Genomic DNA, 16,757 nt, shown 5'->3' with positions numbered 1-16,757 from the left:
CAGTTAGCCACGCCCCCAGGTAATTGACAATGTTAACAATTGTTTCCGTTAAAAAAAACCTTTGTGACATGACCATTGGTGGGGTGGATATTCAAATTTATGCTGACTCCAGTTCACCCTACACCATTGCCAATAAAAATGTTTGGAAGACTTTGTTTTCTACAAAGTTGGGCTCAGATCTGGAAGAACCGGATATTTCCCCTGAAGGTTATTCTGGTGAAAGAATTGATTTATTAGGTTTCCGTAATTTATTTTTTAGATTTAAGAACTGTGAAAGCCTAGGCAAATTGTACAAAAAAAGGCCCTTCAGTTTTAGGTTTGTTCGATCAGGGCAAAGTCAGTATTTTGTTAGACCGTAACAGCCTTGAACCTGTTATATTTTTATCAGAAGGTGTGGTTACTGGAAAGAACATGCTTAACAAGTTTTCCAGAATTTTTAATGAGAAAATTATCTAGTTTTGAGCACAATATTGTTTTGTCCCAGAAGCAAGAGGGTGGTGGTGGGGCCATCATTGCTTATGCTTCTAGAGCGCTCACTGCTGCTGAGGAAAGTTTTCAGAAATAGAAAGGGAAGCTTTAGTCATTGTGTGGGCTTTGGAGCACTTCAGGGCTTTTGTTTGGGGCAAACAGTGCGACATCAGAAGTGATCACAAACCCTTGGTTAATCTCCTTACTACTGATGACATTATCAAAGCTTCTGCATGTATTGCGAGACTGTCTTTGAGACTTCAAGATTCTATGTATAAAATCATTTATGTTCCTGGCAAGGACATTGTCTCAGGAGATTTTCTGTCCAGAATGCCTTTAAAAATTAAGGAGAATATATCTAATGTTTAGGATGATTTCCATATGGCTTTGGTACATGAAAAAGGTATTCCTTTCATCCATAAACAGGTTTGGTTAGATGCTTACTCCAAGGATGCTGTTGTACAAAAGGTTTTGTTTTTTACCAACAATGGATGCCCCAGCAAAAAAAATGTACGTCCAGATTTAAGATGTTTCTGGGAAGTGCGTAAAGAGCTATCTTCTGCTGATGGGATTCTGTGGAGAGATGATAAGACTGTTCCTCCTTTCGAGTTAAGAGATTCTAAAGTTTTTGTTTTTTAGTAATCTTTATTCGTTTTCTATTCAGCACAGCATACAGCGTTATATACGTCATAATGAAGTACAAAATATAATACATCTTCATTTGCATGGTTGTGCCCTCTAGGTGGGGGGGGGGGCAAAATACTGCATTCAGTTTTTCTTCCAAACATTGGAAGCATAAGTCACTTCAAAGATTAGCAACAAATAATACTGTACTTAGCTATATTGGAGCTCAATGCCAAAGCGAGAAAGAAAAGATAAGAAACATAGAAAACCGTCAAACTTGATACCACCGTGCTAGTGTGCCTATGCTATATATGTCATATGTATATATCTGCATATTATGATACTTGTGCAGGGTGCTGACTGGCGGGGCCCTGTTGTATTAGATATGGCTTTGGGAGCAAAGTGATGAGGAGAGAACGTTGCCCAAGTGCAGCATTGTATGTGGGTGTGATCCAGTCATGTCGGAGACGTGAGGCCCACGTCCTGAGGTGTCGTGTCCGAGTATATGTGCGTATGTCTCTTATTCCCTGTTACGAGCATTCCCTGATGTGGGTGCTCGAAAGGGATTCTATAGTTAAGCTGTGTCATGAGGGCCAATGTTGCATAGTAAGGAATAAACAATCAGTCAAAAATGGATTTTGGTGAGTGGCCTGGTTTAGACAATTTTGTGGAACTCATTGTTAGGAATTGTGTAATTTGTGCCAACGCCGACAAGTCCCTCAAAACTTTACAACCCAACATGAGTACTCCTTGTATTCCTGATGGTCCTTGGGAAACTATTGCAGTGGACATTATGGGCCCGGATGGCAATGAATCAAAGTATATTATTTCTTCCATTGATGTGTTTTCTAGATGGCCCATTGTTAAGATTGTTGACGGAGTTGATACGGATGCTGTCCTGTTCTTTTTAGACACCATCTTTGCTGAAGAAGGATTACCTACCTTAATTATCACAGACAATGGTGTACAATTTGTTTCCCGTAGGGCTAAGGACTTTTTCAACAGGTTAGGTCTCGAACATTGTACTATATCTTTGTATAATGCCAGTGGGAACGGCATGATCGAGCGTTTTAACAGGGTGCTCAAGGGTGCTGTTCAGTCTGCCAGTACGGAAGATGATAACTGGGAATTACGTGTCCTCAAAACTGTGTGGTCATATAGCACCACTATCAATAATATGACTGGGTGTTCCCCTTTTGAACTCATGAGGGGAGGAAATTCTAGAACGAAAAAGAATCCTGCGTATTTATTTGCGAACACTACATCCAATTTGGACTTGGAGGCTGTGAGACAAAAGATTAGGGACACTCATGATGTGTAAAATAGTGTGTATGATCGCAAAAAAGGTTCTAAGGTTAACACCAACATTGATGTTGGTATGCTGTCAAAGTCAAGAAACCATGGAAGGTTAAAAAAGGTGTTAGTCAATTTCTAGGTCCTTTTGAAGCTACGAAGGTTTTAAAAAATGCTGTCAAATCAAGTGATGGTAAAGTTTGGAATCTCAAACGAAATGCTATTCTCAGAGGAGACAAAAATATTTATGTTAATCCTGCTCCCTCTGTTAAGAATAAGTGTTGTGATGACATGGATTCTTTATGTGGGGATATGGATACAGAGGGTAAGAACTCATCTTTCTATTCTTCTCCTGTTGAACCCATAGTGTCAAGCAACTACTCTACTGTGGAAATCCCCGATGACTCGAATGTTTTGGGCAGATGGATCAGGAAGAAACCAGTGTGCATGTCTGATTATACCTCTTAAGTGTTTTTTTTTTTGGGGGGGGGGTTTCCTCGTGTTTCTTGCCACTTCCTTTTGCGCATCTTCTTTTTTGTATCATTGTTTATATTTTTGGTTTTATATTTAGGGGGGAAGGTGTGTGGTGTTGGTTTGGGTGGCTTGTGCAGCTGTCAAGTGTGCATTCCACTTTCTGTTTTGGAATGCTAGCTCTGCTCCTTGACAGTTGCCGTTACAGTCCACTTCAGGGTGGAGGTGTTTTCCTGTGGGTGGTGTATTTATGCCAATAAAGTACTTGTTACTCACGAATCCTGCGTCCAGAGTACTCTACAATGGTCTACCTGCACCCCTGTCATTGCTTCCAAACCTCACTGAAGGCCATGTGCTATGTGAGTTGGCTTCCTGAAACAATAGGGATGACCATTGCTAATGGTATACGCATTATGGTTTGTTTGGCTATTGCGTAAGTTATGAATCGCGCACCTAGCTATAATTTTTGAATTTCAGTTTTTTTGTGGGTAAATTCATAACCATAAGTGCGCTTTAACGATAGTTTTTCTTTTGGATATATTTTAGAGATCTATTTAAACATACATTTCCTTTGCTTTTAGCAATGAATTTTGTGTGTTTTTTTACCATACACCAAATCCAACAGTTTCCTCTACAAAGCCCACTGTAGGCAGTAGGCTTTTTGGCCATACGTAACGAGGGCAGGCCTCCTTTGGACAGCTAACTCCTGCTGCCTATGCAAGTCAGCCACAATCAGTGGGGGTTGCAGGCAGGTTAGGTCCCCAATCTGCCACAGGCACCGAAATCCCATTGTGAATGGCCTTTAGCTACACGCAGCAGGTGTAGGGACTCAGTCAGGAGTTTTTCACTCAAGCATGAGGGGCTCTTAATAAGGCTCTGTGGCATCGTGCCTTTACACCTGTTCCGGTCAGAATACTTTCTAGCACAACATCAGTGTTACTTGCTTCTACAAGTACATTGTCATATTCATATTTGTTTTCTTGGCTTTCTCACCCTCAGTTTCAATCCAAATTCTGCTGCAGTTTTCCCTGTTTCCGTTCTTTTGGCTTCTGACTTTCCCAGTCTGTCCATCTCCAAATCCCAGTGCAGCCTTTTCTTCATTGGTGCTTCCCCGAATCCCTGTACTTGTTTGATTACTCATGCCTGGTTCACTCCAAGCACCTCTGCTCTTCCCCTGAGCTTCCAGATAATCACCCTGTGAGTTCAGTAATGCAGAGACTAGCAACAGTCCTTACAGATGAGGCTACCCTTGAACCAATGCTGTCTTACTGCTTTGCTTGAAGGGTAGATATTTGATTTTTCTTATTACTTGTCTCATATTTCTTCTTATATTACGCTTGTTTTTCTGATCTTGTTCCTTGTTGATTTAGCTTTTCTGCTCATTTTGTATGTCAGTGTTTCAACTTCTGCCTGCACACTCAGAGTACTCCGTTATTGGTGTGCAGATTCATTATCTTCAATTCTTGAGTTCCATGTTGTCTTCACACTTCCTCTCCTGTCCCTGTTTGTATACAGTTTCATATGCCTTGTGTGGCGATATTCCTAGTTCTGCCTGCATACTTCCATTCTGTCCTTGTGTTCAGAATTCCTACTCTTGAGGCTCACCAATCAGTCTTCTTCCATAAAAGCAGCCGGGTGTTTCCCAAGACTGTAAGATTAACTGCTACTTGCCTAACTGTAAGACCTTTTTCCACACAGAGAGCTCATCCCATCAAGGAGCAAACAAAGAATCATGCTAGTACTCTTCTGCTTTGTACTTTCTCCTGCGTTTCTGTTGTTCCTTATAAAGAGGCCCTATCTGTTTAGTTTTGTGTTTTCACACATTACTCAGTTCATGTTCAGTTTCTCCATTCCCATCCATTTCAACCTTTTCTAGTCTTCAACTCTGTCTTTTCCTTCTCCTGCCAGACCTTCATCTAATACCTTGTAAATGCTACGCCCCTTCTCCAGAATAACTTTGTCCCATCAGAGTGCATTCTCTACCTGTTAGTTAGTCTAGTCCTGATCTCAGGATGGTACCCGACAGCCCTGTACCTACCCTGCATCCACCCATCTGCTGGAGGTCCCCCTGCTTCACACATGCTTAAGTTGTGTGCAGCAGGGTTTGGCAGAACTGGTTTGGCCTCTGAATATGCTTTGCACCCAACCCTCCACTAAGGGGCAATGTCACAGCATACAGTAATTAACCACAGAACCTGGACCTAACAAAACATTTTTCCCCAAATTTGCAGATCCCATCAAAGGAGTCACAAGTCCATGGGCGCAATCTGGACCTTCCTTGGTATTGTGGATCCAACAAATATAGAAACATTGGGGCTTGAAGCTTTCCATGGGTTTGTGGCCCCTATGCCCATGAAGCTGAATCAGGTTTACAATTCCCTCCCTGTATCCTAGGAACTAGGACATAGCATTGGCCATCGCATATCCGGTGAGATCTATGAACCCTGCTGCAAAATCTACAATTTCTATAATTTAAACATAGGAAGATTCCTTTGTGGCCCATCCCATATGTAATGGGGGATCAGTATGTGCTCACCCAGTCCTCTACAATGCACTTTACGTTTATTTTTTAGGGCATTATGATCAATTCTCCACCTCCTGTAATGGAAGTATCAACATTTTTCCCACGTCAGAGGCTTTTAGTTCTGAAAATACTTCTCTGGGTTTGCAGAACCAAAATGGAAAAAAAGTCCCTTTGTTCAATGGGTTTAGAATCGTTTATAATTTTTTTATTCATGAATTTCTTTGGAACCGGGTTCATGGAACTCTGTTATTTCACAGACAATATATTTCTACAATTGAACATCTTCATGTCTAATCTGAGACACTTTTTTTTAAATGCTAATTTCTTGAAAACTCCTGATTGGATTCACACCAAATCAAGCAAGTGTACTTCCTTCAGTAAAGTTGTACTTTTTGTGACATTGAGTGTAAATCCATTGATACGTTTTTTCTGTATGAAGACCAAAGCAAAGAATCATATGGAATTAAAATGGGAAATTTCGCTTTTCGGGACTCCCCCATTTTTTGGCTCCTGCTTTAGAGATCTGGACCAAAGTTGCTATGAACGTCTCAAAAGTGAATCTACTTCTTAGGGAAAGTTTCATGCAATACAGTTATTACGAAAGCAAAACATTTCTTTTTAATTTAAAGGCTGACCATAACCTACCTACACAGGTGATACATATTTCATTGAAAGAGCCTCCTTTACTATATTTTGACAGCATGGCAGCTGAGCATGCCTTCCTGCTGCGCTGCCATGAATCAAAACAGAAGGATATGAATGTGCTGTATCTACAATATATAGCGCATTCCTGTCCTTCTCCCCTTTGCCAGTGCACAAACAGCAACCGTGCACCTATGCAGACAGCCTTGCGCTATGTTGTAAGTTGCCTGTGTTCAAGGGATGATTGTTTATTGTCAGTGTGCCGATTTTTTGCTCTAAGCGCCGGGACGCCGCTTTGCTGGGGCAGCTGTGCGCTATACAAATTCGGCTAACATAACATAACATTATGTGCAGGAAGAGATATTTTCCTGCACATAAACAGTCATTGAAGTCAATTCGCTACTTGTATGTGTGCTGTGAAATGTAGCACACATAGTAAGAGCAAAAAACAAAGAGAAACAAAAGTATTTCATCCCTTTGCGTGGAGAAATACCTCCCCTGGGGAGACATAGGATTCTGACACATTTCCATGTTTACAACACTTTGTAAATCTGGGAATGTGTTAGGTTTCATGGATGTTGCGTTGAAACACCAACATCAAAACCATGGAATTCCCCTTTCACGCAGAGTAATGCGTGAATGGGGCCTTATTTACAAAGGCATAAAAAGTCACTCAGGGTGACGGGACGTAGCCTTGTAAATATGTGCAGGCACAATGCGCCGCTGGTGCGTCTAAAAAAGTGATGCAATGGAAGCGCAATGGGCTTGTAACTGAGGTAATAATTTAAAAAGCCAGACATCACTTACATAGTAGCGGTTTCTGTGCACTGGCGTCGGGACTCTGCCCCCTTTACTTCCACAGTAAAACAAAGCAAACATCATCATTATAATGTTAAATATGTTTTTGAATAAAAATAATGCACCCTTGTAAGTTTATAGAATGGGGAGGGGCAGTGCCTGCTCAAATCGCCGGCACAAGCGTTTTTGCTGTTCTCAGCGATAGCAATGCAGGCACGTGACTGGTGACGTGACTAACACAGCGTTTTAGTTGCTCCCCTGGGTATGCCCAAAATCAAAGTATTTGCCGAGCTGACAGTCTCACAGCAGTGAGGCCTGTGAGGTCATCAGCTCGCAAAGATCTAGCATCCACGCCTGGTCTCCACCCCCTGATGATGTGAAGGTAAAGTTAGCCCCTTGCATTTTAAATTGAAACCCCGTAACCCTAGGCCTCTACTTCAATCAGGGAGTAGAGAGAGCATTGTCACCCCACCCTTTCTCAACTCATTACAGGTTGTGGGTGGGACCCCACTCTGTGACAAGTTGGGAAAAGATGTGGCAGGTGGGAAGGCAATAAATCGATACCGCGCAGATTTTACTTGAGTGGCGTCTGAGGCAGAGAGTGCTTCCACTTATGAGAGTTCGGCACCATTTTAACAAATGTGCATGCCGTGTGTGTGTCTGTTCAGACATACAAATGATTTGCTGCACTGCCTGCAGCTTGTGAGCTGCTACATCAAAGGCACTGCAGGTACCTGCCGTCGTGACGCATATGAAGGAGTCGGGCCCGAAAGCATTGCAGGTTCCTGTTGTCGTGATGCATGTGAAGGAGTCGGGCCCGAAAACATTGCAGGTTCCTGTCATCAGGACGCATGTGAAGGAGTCGGGCCGGTATTCAGCAGTTCACCAAGTAAGGACTGCAAAAAGAAATTGACAGCTGCCGGGTCCATCCATTGTATGTGGGGGTGAACTACAGCAGGCTTCGGGAGTGTTGGACCCGGCCTCGTAGAATGGCCCTACGTACCCCCGCACCCCCGAAACCTGGTACCTGCAGCCCAAGCACACGGCCCAGCCGACCCTCCCCACCAGGACACACGCACCGACCCGGACGTCCCCGTCCATGGCCTCTCTCCTTTCGGCCACCCCGGGCCCGCGTGCCCACTTCATGCACCAAGATGGCCGCCGGCCCCAGCGCGACCCGGGCCTAGAGGCGCCACTCCGGCTGGAGGACATCACGCTTCCAGGGGATGAGAGAGGGAGGAGCAGTTTCTATCGCACCTCTGAACTCCCCTGGGACGATGGGTTTCGATCGGCCCTCCGGCCTCCCTGAGGGCTGGCTCCACGCCTGCTGGGTGTCTGGGACTCCTCCCGACCCGGCCCTGAAAGGATCAAAAGACAATAGCAGGAAATCCCGACAAGCGACCCCCAGGTGACAAGACCCCTGCCTGCACAGACTCCGGACATCAAAGAGGGGTCGACCTATAACAGGGGGTGCTCTGGGTCTGTCCGGCAGATTCGACGCTGGAACAACGAGAGCCTGCCGACGTGGTCGCGGCTCCTGAAACTTGGACCCTCCTGAGCCCTGCTGAGAGACTCGCGGCTCCCTGAAGATCGTAAGACCTCCGAACTTGTACCTGAGCCTGCTGAGTGACTCGCGGCTCCCTGAAGATCGTAAGACCTCCGAACTTGTACCTGAGCCTGCTGAGTGACTCGCGGCTCCCCGAAGAACCGTAAGACCTCCGAACTTGTGCCTGAGCCTGCTGAGTGACTCGCGGCTCCTTGCACCTCGTAAGACCTCTGAACCTGCCCCTGAGCCCGCTGAGTGACTCGCGGCTCCAACGGACTCTCACGGTCCCGCCGGACCTCGACTACCACCACGTAGCCCCCAGCTCGAGGATTGTGAGCTGTGCGCCGGATACGTCCCTGCCTTGAACCTTTACCAGAGACTGTCCCGCTACCCTCTACCCCTTCCAAGACTCATTGAGCTCGTGCTCACCTTGTACATATTTGCAGTGATAACCTACTTGATAAAGATTGATTTCTAAGAATACCTGGTGTGGTCACTCTGTGTCGTGTGGTGCCAGAAGTACGATCCTAGATACGAGATTCCTCCCCCTGGGGAGTCTCCCGCCAGTGCCCGGCTACGATACTTCGAGGGTGGGTCTCAGGGTAGTCCGGACCCCTTCCAGGCTCCTCTGAGGTCGCCGTCTAACATTGGTGGCAAGCGACGGGATTCGGGCCCATCACCTAGAGATCGTACCGTGAACAACGGAAGCACTACCGACAAAGATGGCAGAAGGAAGCAACGTGAGCCCCGCAGAAACCAACGCCAACAGGGTGTTCCAGGTGGAGCATCTAGAAGAATATACACACAAAGAGCTAAAGCAATTTTGCAAAGAACTTAAAATCGCTACCACTGGTCTCAACACTAAGGAAGATTTGCAGAAAGCACTGAAAACTTGGGTGGAGACCGGGGCCTCCTGCCCGGAAGGCACGGGGGAGCGCCCCGACGAAGCCGAACCCCCCCAGAGTGAAAGCAGCAGCAATCAGGTGCGAGGCATCGTACCAGACGGGGGCCTATCCCCGGAAGAGCTCGCGGACAGAGAGAGAAGTCGCAATCATGAACTCGAGTTAGCCAAACTCAAAATCGAGGGCGAATTAAAGTTAGCGGAAAAAAAGCTAGCGGTAGAACAAATGCGTGTACAAGGCGAACTAGAAGAAAAGAAGCTCCAACGGGAGCACGAAGGAAGGAAGCTCCAGCTGGAGCACGAACGCAGCTTGAAGGAACTCGAGCTCAAGGCCAGAAATGAGGAAGGGAGGCCCCCGGGAAACCGAGAGACGGCCTCCCCAGCGGAACAGAAGGTCCACATCCCCAAGGATGTGGTCAAGGAATATTATAAAAACGATGACATTCAGCAATGGTTCAGGGCCTACGAGGTCGCCATGACCTCCCATCGGATCCCGCAGAAGGACTGGGGGCGGGGTTGTGGGGGCGGTTTCTGAGCGAAGGAAGGGACACCCTGCTCGACCTACCCCTCTCCCTGCAGACCTCCTACAGCCACATGAAAGAGTCTCTACTCACAAGATACGGCCTCACCCCAGAAATGTACCGTCAGCGATTCCGGGACTGCAGGAAGATCCCGGGCACCACCTGGGTGGAGTATGTAAACTTTTTCAGTCGGGCCTTCGATGGGTGGATCAAAGGCAGCAAAGTCACCACCCTTGCCAAACTCACTGACCTCATGTTGTGGGAACACCTGGCTGCGAACTGCTTCATAGAACAACGTCAGCATCTGCTTGACAGCAAGCTCACGGACCCCCGGAAGCTGGCTGTGGAGGCCGACCGCTGGACCAACACCCGGGTCTCCCGGGGCATGGTAGGAGAGTACCCCCGAGCCAGTCAGGGACCACCCCGCCAGAGAGGGGGAGGGAACCAGGGAGGGCCGAGAGAATCCCAGCCTAGCCCCCCGAAGACACAACCTCCACCTTTCCCGGCGCCCCCCCCACCAGTGACAGGGCCCCCTGGGAGACGGGGACACCGGGTGACCGTCACATGTTTCCGTTGCCAGAAGCCCGGGCACTACGCCAATGACCCAGAGTGCCCCATGGCCACCCAAGTCTCCCCTACCACCCCTACGAGACAGATAGCCAACGTAGCCCTGGGGGAGGAGGTTGAGGAAGCCGAGGAGTGGGAACCCGCAGCGATGGCCCTAGTATCCCTGGGAGACAGGGAGATGATCCCTGGTAGCGTCCTACCCTCCAACACCCAGAAATACGGGCAGCTCGTCAAGATCAATGGCCACCAAGTCGAGGCCCTGCGGGACACCGGGGCAAGTATCACCGGTGTCCTCAGGCACCTAGTCCCCGAGGAGCAAATCCTCCCCAACGTCTTTTGCCCCGTAATATCCGCAGACAATAGAGAAAGTATGTGTCAGGTAGCCCTGGTGCCGTTTGAGTGGGGAGGGGTGATAGGTAAGCTCAAGGTGGCCGTAAGAACCTCCCAGCCGGTCGACTGCCTCTTAGGGAACGACCTGGAGAGTTCTCCCTGGAAGCACGTCGAGCGCAAGGCCCACCTAGGAATGATGGGACTCCCCGAGTGGGTGTGCGCCACCACCCGATCGATGTCAGCCCGACTCACTCCCCGGAGAGAAGTCGAAAGCACCCCGATCGAAGAGACCAAAACGGTCCCCGCCGAGGGTCCTCCCGTCCCCCCATCAGAAGGGTCCGTCGCCCACGACGAACCCGCACCATCCGACCCCGCCCCGGTCCCCGAGTTGGGAGACCTACCTGAGTTGGCCCAGTGGCGCCACGAGGGGGGGCCCACCCGGGAAGAATTTTGCCGGGAACAAGCCACTTGTCCTTCCCTGGTCGGGCTGCGGCGCCAGGCCGAGGGCCAAGCCGCAGGGGACCAGACCGGGACGCACCGAATCTATTGGGAAAATAACATCTTGTACAGTGAGCAGAAGTCGGTGGAGCTGGGATCCGGACGGGTATTGGTGGTACCCCTCCGCTTCCGAGACTTCCTCCTGGGCTTAGCCCACGACGTCCCCCTCGCCGGCCACCTGGGTCAGGACAAGACCTACAGCCGTCTCGTGACCCATTTTTACTGGCCTAGAATGAGAGCAGCGGTAGAAGCCCACTGCAAGTCCTGCCCCACATGCCAGGCCAGTGGGAAGAGTGGGGGGAAGCGCAAGGCTCCCCTCCAACCCTTCCCGGTCGTCAGTACCCCTTTTGAACGAGTCGGAATCGACGTCGTGGGACCACTGGACCCCCCCACCTCCCAAGGTCACCGTTTCATCTTGGTCCTAGTGGACCACGCCACCCGCTATCCTGAGGCTATTCCCCTACGCACCATTACGGCCCCCGTGGTGGGCCGGGCCCTGATGGGGATCTTTTCCAGGGTGGGTTTTCCCCGCGAGGTCGTGAGCGATCGCGGCACTAATTTTATCTCAAAATATATGACGTCCCTGTGGCAACAATGTGGGGTGTCCTATAAGTTCACCACCCCGTACCATCCCTTGGGGAACGGCCTAGTAGAAAGGTTTAATAGGACTTTGAAAGGGATGATCGCTGGCCTAGAAGAGCCCCTCCGGCGTAAGTGGGACGTCCTGCTCCCCTGCCTCTTGTTCGCTTACCGGGAGGTCCCCCAGAAGTCCTTAGGGTTCAGCCCGTTTGAATTACTCTATGGACACCCTGTCCGAGGTCCCCTCAGTTTGGTTAAGGAAGGGTGGGAGGCAGCGCCCCAGACCACCCCCCGAGATGTGTTCCAATACGTCCTGGCCCTCCGGAACCAGACCAGGAAGTTCCGAGAACTGGCCGAGGCCAACCTGGAGGCGAGTCAAGAAGAAATGAAGCGCTGGTACGACCAGAATGCCACTCTGGTCGAGTTCCAGCCGGGCCAGCAGGTGTGGGTCATGGCCCCCATGAAGCCTGGCGCCCTCCAGGACCGATGGACTGGGCCCTACAAAGTGGTTGAGAGAAAGAGTCAAGTCACATACTTGGTGGACGTCCAGTCGCCTCGGGATCCCCTCCGGGTCCTGCACGTGAACCGCCTCAAGCCTCACTTCGTGCGGACAGAACTGAGCCTCCTGCTGGCCACCGATGACGGGGCCGAAGATGAGTCGGATCCCCTCCCGGACCTCCTGTGTGTCAAGGAGCAGGATGGCTCCGTGGAGGGAGTGAACCTCTCCCCAGCCCTCACTGCCCAGCAACAAGCGGACTGCCGCCAGCTCCTAAGACAATTTTCCGACCTCTTCTCCCTGACCCCCCGGGTCACCAACTGGTGTGTTCACGACGTGGACACCGGGGACAGCCCGCCGGTAAGACACTGAGCCTACCGGGTTCCTGACCGGGTCCGGTCCTGCATTCAAGCTGAAGTCTCGAAGATGTTGACCCTGGGGGTGATCGAGCCCTCTGACAGTCCTTGGGCCAGCCCCGTGGTCCTGGTCCCGAAGGCAGCGGCCCCCGGTGTCGCCCCCGAGCTCCGATTCTGCGTGGACTACCGGGGGCTCAATGACGTTACCCGAGCCGATGCCCACCCCATTCCACGAGCTGACGAACTCATTGACAGACTAGGGGCAGCCCGGTTCCCCAGCACCTTCGACCTCACCTGCGGATATTGGCAGATTGCGCTCACCGAAGGGGCCAAGGAGCGGTCCGCTTTCTCCACCCCCGATGGGCACTACCGCTTCCGCGTGATGCCCTTCGGGATGAAAAATGCCCCGGCCACTTTCCAGCGACTGGTGAATAGGGTCCTGGCCGGGCTAGAGCAGTTCAGCGTGGCATATCTGGACGACATCGCTGTTTTCAGTTCCGAATGGAGTGAGCACCTCCAGCACCTCCGGAGAGTGCTAACCGCCCTGCGCCAGGCAGGCCTCACCGTAAAAGCCAGCAAGTGCCAGATCGGGCAAGGATCCGTAGTCTACCTGGGGCACCAGGTCGGGAGCGGCCAGGTCGCCCCTCTACAGCCAAAGATCGACGCCATCCTGGCCTGGGAACCACCCATCACCCAAACAGAGGTCCGAGCCTTTCTGGGACTCACTGGCTACTACCGAAGATTCATTCGGGGGTATGGCAGCCTTGTCGGCCCTCTCACAGAACTCACGTCTAAAAGACAGCCAAAGAAAGTGCAGTGGACGGCTGCCTGCCAAGAAGCTTTCGATGCCCTAAAAAAGGCCATGTGTACTGCCCCCATCCTCCAGGCTCCCGACTACACCAAGGAGTTCATAGTCCAGACCGATGCCTCCGAGCATGGCATTGGGGCCGTCCTGTCCCAAGTGAATGACCAAGGCCTAGACCAGCCCGTCGCCTTCCTCAGTCGGCGACTGTTGCCCCGAGAACAGAGATGGAGCACCATAGAGCGCGAAGCCTTTGCCGTGGTCTGGGCACTCAAAAAGCTACGACCCTACCTGTTCGGCACCCATTTCAGAGTCCAAACGGACCATCGGCCCTTGCAATGGCTCATGCAGATGCGAGGAGAAAACCCCAAGCTACTGCGGTGGTCAATCTCCCTCCAGGGGATGGATTTCACCGTAGAACACCGCCCTGGTACGGACCACGCCAACGCTGACGGCCTCTCCCGGTACTTCCGCCTCAGCGAAGAGAACCCCCCAAGATGATGGGCAGTTCTCTCCGGCTTTCAGCTGGGGGGGACGCGTGTTGGACCCGGCCTCGTAGAATGGCCCTACGTACCCCCGCACCCCCGAAACCTGGTACCTGCAGCCCAAGCACACGGCCCAGCCGACCCTCCCCACCAGGACACACGCACCGACCCGGACGTCCCCGTCCATGGCCTCTCTCCTTTCGGCCACCCCGGGCCCGCGTGCCCACTTCATGCACCAAGATGGCCGCCGGCCCCAGCGCGACCCGGGCCTAGAGGCGCCACTCCGGCTGGAGGACATCACGCTTCCAGGGGATGAGAGAGGGAGGAGCAGTTTCTATCGCACCTCTGAACTCCCCTGGGACGATGGGTTTCGATCGGCCCTCCGGCCTCCCTGAGGGCTGGCTCCATGCCTGCTGGGTGTCTGGGACTCCTCCCGACCCGGCCCTGAAAGGATCAAAAGACAATAGCAGGAAATCCCGACAAGCGACCCCCAGGTGACAAGACCCCTGCCTGCACAGACTCCGGACATCAAAGAGGGGTCGACCTATAACAGGGGGTGCTCTGGGTCTGTCCGGCAGATTCGACGCTGGAACAACGAGAGCCTGCCGACGTGGTCGCGGCTCCTGAAACTTGGACCCTCCTGAGCCCTGCTGAGAGACTCGCGGCTCCCTGAAGATCGTAAGACCTCCGAACTTGTACCTGAGCCTGCTGAGTGACTCGCGGTTCCCTGAAGATCGTAAGACCTCCGAACTTGTACCTGAGCCTGCTGAGTGACTCGCGGCTCCCCGAAGAACCGTAAGACCTCCGAACTTGTGCCTGAGCCTGCTGAGTGACTCGCGGCTCCTTGCACCTCGTAAGACCTCTGAACCTGCCCCTGAGCCCGCTGAGTGACTCGCGGCTCCAACGGACTCTCACGGTCCCGCCGGACCTCGACTACCACCACGTAGCCCCCAGCTCGAGGATTGTGAGCTGTGCGCCGGATACGTCCCTGCCTTGAACCTTTACCAGAGACTGTCCCGCTACCCTCTACCCCTTCCAAGACTCATTGAGCTCGTGCTCACCTTGTACATATTTGCAGTGATAACCTACTTGATAAAGATTGATTTTTAAGAATACCTGGTGTGGTCACTCTGTGTCGTGTGGTGCCAGAAGTACGATCCTAGATACGAGATTCCTCCCCCTGGGGAGTCTCCCGCCAGTGCCCGGCTACGATACTTCGAGGGTGGGTCTCAGGGTAGTCCGGACCCCTTCCAGGCTCCTCTGAGGTCGCCGTCTAACAGGGAGGTTGTGGGGCACTTAAAATGATGGGGCCCCATAAGCAAGGGCATATCATGGAAAATTCTGTTTTTCAGAAGCACAGAGCTATTTCTGTCGAAATCCAACACTATTTTAAAACATCTCTTCCAGTGGTACTAATATTAGGTGGCACACATGCTGTTAACCCCTTCCCCGCTCATGATGGAACCACTCCGTCATGAGCCACGGTTGCGCTGTGCTCATGACGGAGTGGTTCCGTCATGCTGCGGCCGTTGGCCGCCGCTCCGCCCTCGCGGCGCTAATTCCCCGCCTGTGCGGGCGATTAGCGCAGTGGGCGGAGACGTGACGGAACCACTCCATCATGAGCACAGCTCAACCGTGGCTCATGACGGAGCGGTTCCGTCACGAGCACAGCGCCACCGCGCTGCCCCCAAACCCCCCCCAGCGCCGCAGCGGAATTCCTGCCGCGGAGAAGGGGTTAATGAGGAAATTGGGATTATAAGAGCACAACATCACTTTATAATGTTTGTTTGAAAAACAGTTTTTACAAGTTGCTTTTGGTGGAATGTAAACGTGTTTTTGTAAGCGCCTAAGAAGAAACTCTGTGGACTAGAGTATTCACGAAATGTGCAGTGCAATTATTATGAAAATTGCATCTGCCTTTCAACATGCATGCACCTACCTTCCACTCATTACCCCCAACTTTGTTCATTTCAAATCGCAAAATGATCATGCGTCACTGCCTATGATATCCATTCAATATCGTCAGGAGTACGAGGCATTCTGCATTTGGTAATTGCAATTGTAAATTAATGCAATTCAAACACATTCATGTCACGAGTACACTCGGTTATAGGGTCTTTACTGCGCCGCAGGGGTGTGTGTGTAGTTTTGTAATTGCATGTCATCATAGCTGCATATGTAATTAGATGAATTTCAGAAAAGATTCTGACACACTTTCAGCTATTTTTACCTTTTTTAGCCAACAGCAAAGTTGCTTTCTGGGATTTGTAGTTTTGTTCTTAGAGATTTCTTGAAAACAAAGGGGCAGATTTATGTGGGACTTGCGCCCCTTTTACGCCGCCGTTGCATCACTTTTGTGACGCAGTGGCAGTGTAAACCCTGCGCCACGTGGAGATGCATCACGGTGTAAAGCCCTGCGCCACGTGAAACCTGCGCCAGGTTTCATGTGGGCGTTGCGACACAGGGGGGGGGCGTTCCGTCGCAGGAACGCCCCTGAAAAGTGACTCAGTGAAATCTATAAGATTTCACGGAGTCACTTTCCCAACGCTGATGCGTCAAAACCCTGCGCCTGCTTGAAGCAGGCGTAAGGCTTGACGCACCATGTTAGGGATAGGGTAGGTTGGAACAGTGCTGGAGTTGCTTCACGCTGCGCCAACCTTACGCCGGCAGATACGTCACGCATCTGCTTGTCCTTGCGCCACGATGCACCGCATTGTAAATGCGGCGCATCTGCGCTGGCGCAAGGGCAAACTTGCGTGACGCATCTTCCCTGGCGCATCCATGCTGATTTGCAGGGATGCGCCAGGGAACATAAATCTGCCCCATAGACTTTAGGTCCAGGCAGGAATGTAGGGG

This window comes from Triturus cristatus, chromosome 2_2 (assembly GCF_964204655.1).
Source record: "Triturus cristatus chromosome 2_2, aTriCri1.1, whole genome shotgun sequence".
NCBI lineage: Eukaryota > Metazoa > Chordata > Amphibia > Caudata > Salamandridae > Triturus > Triturus cristatus.
The sequence above is the reverse complement of the archived record's forward strand: the minus strand, read 5'-3'. Positions refer to the sequence as shown.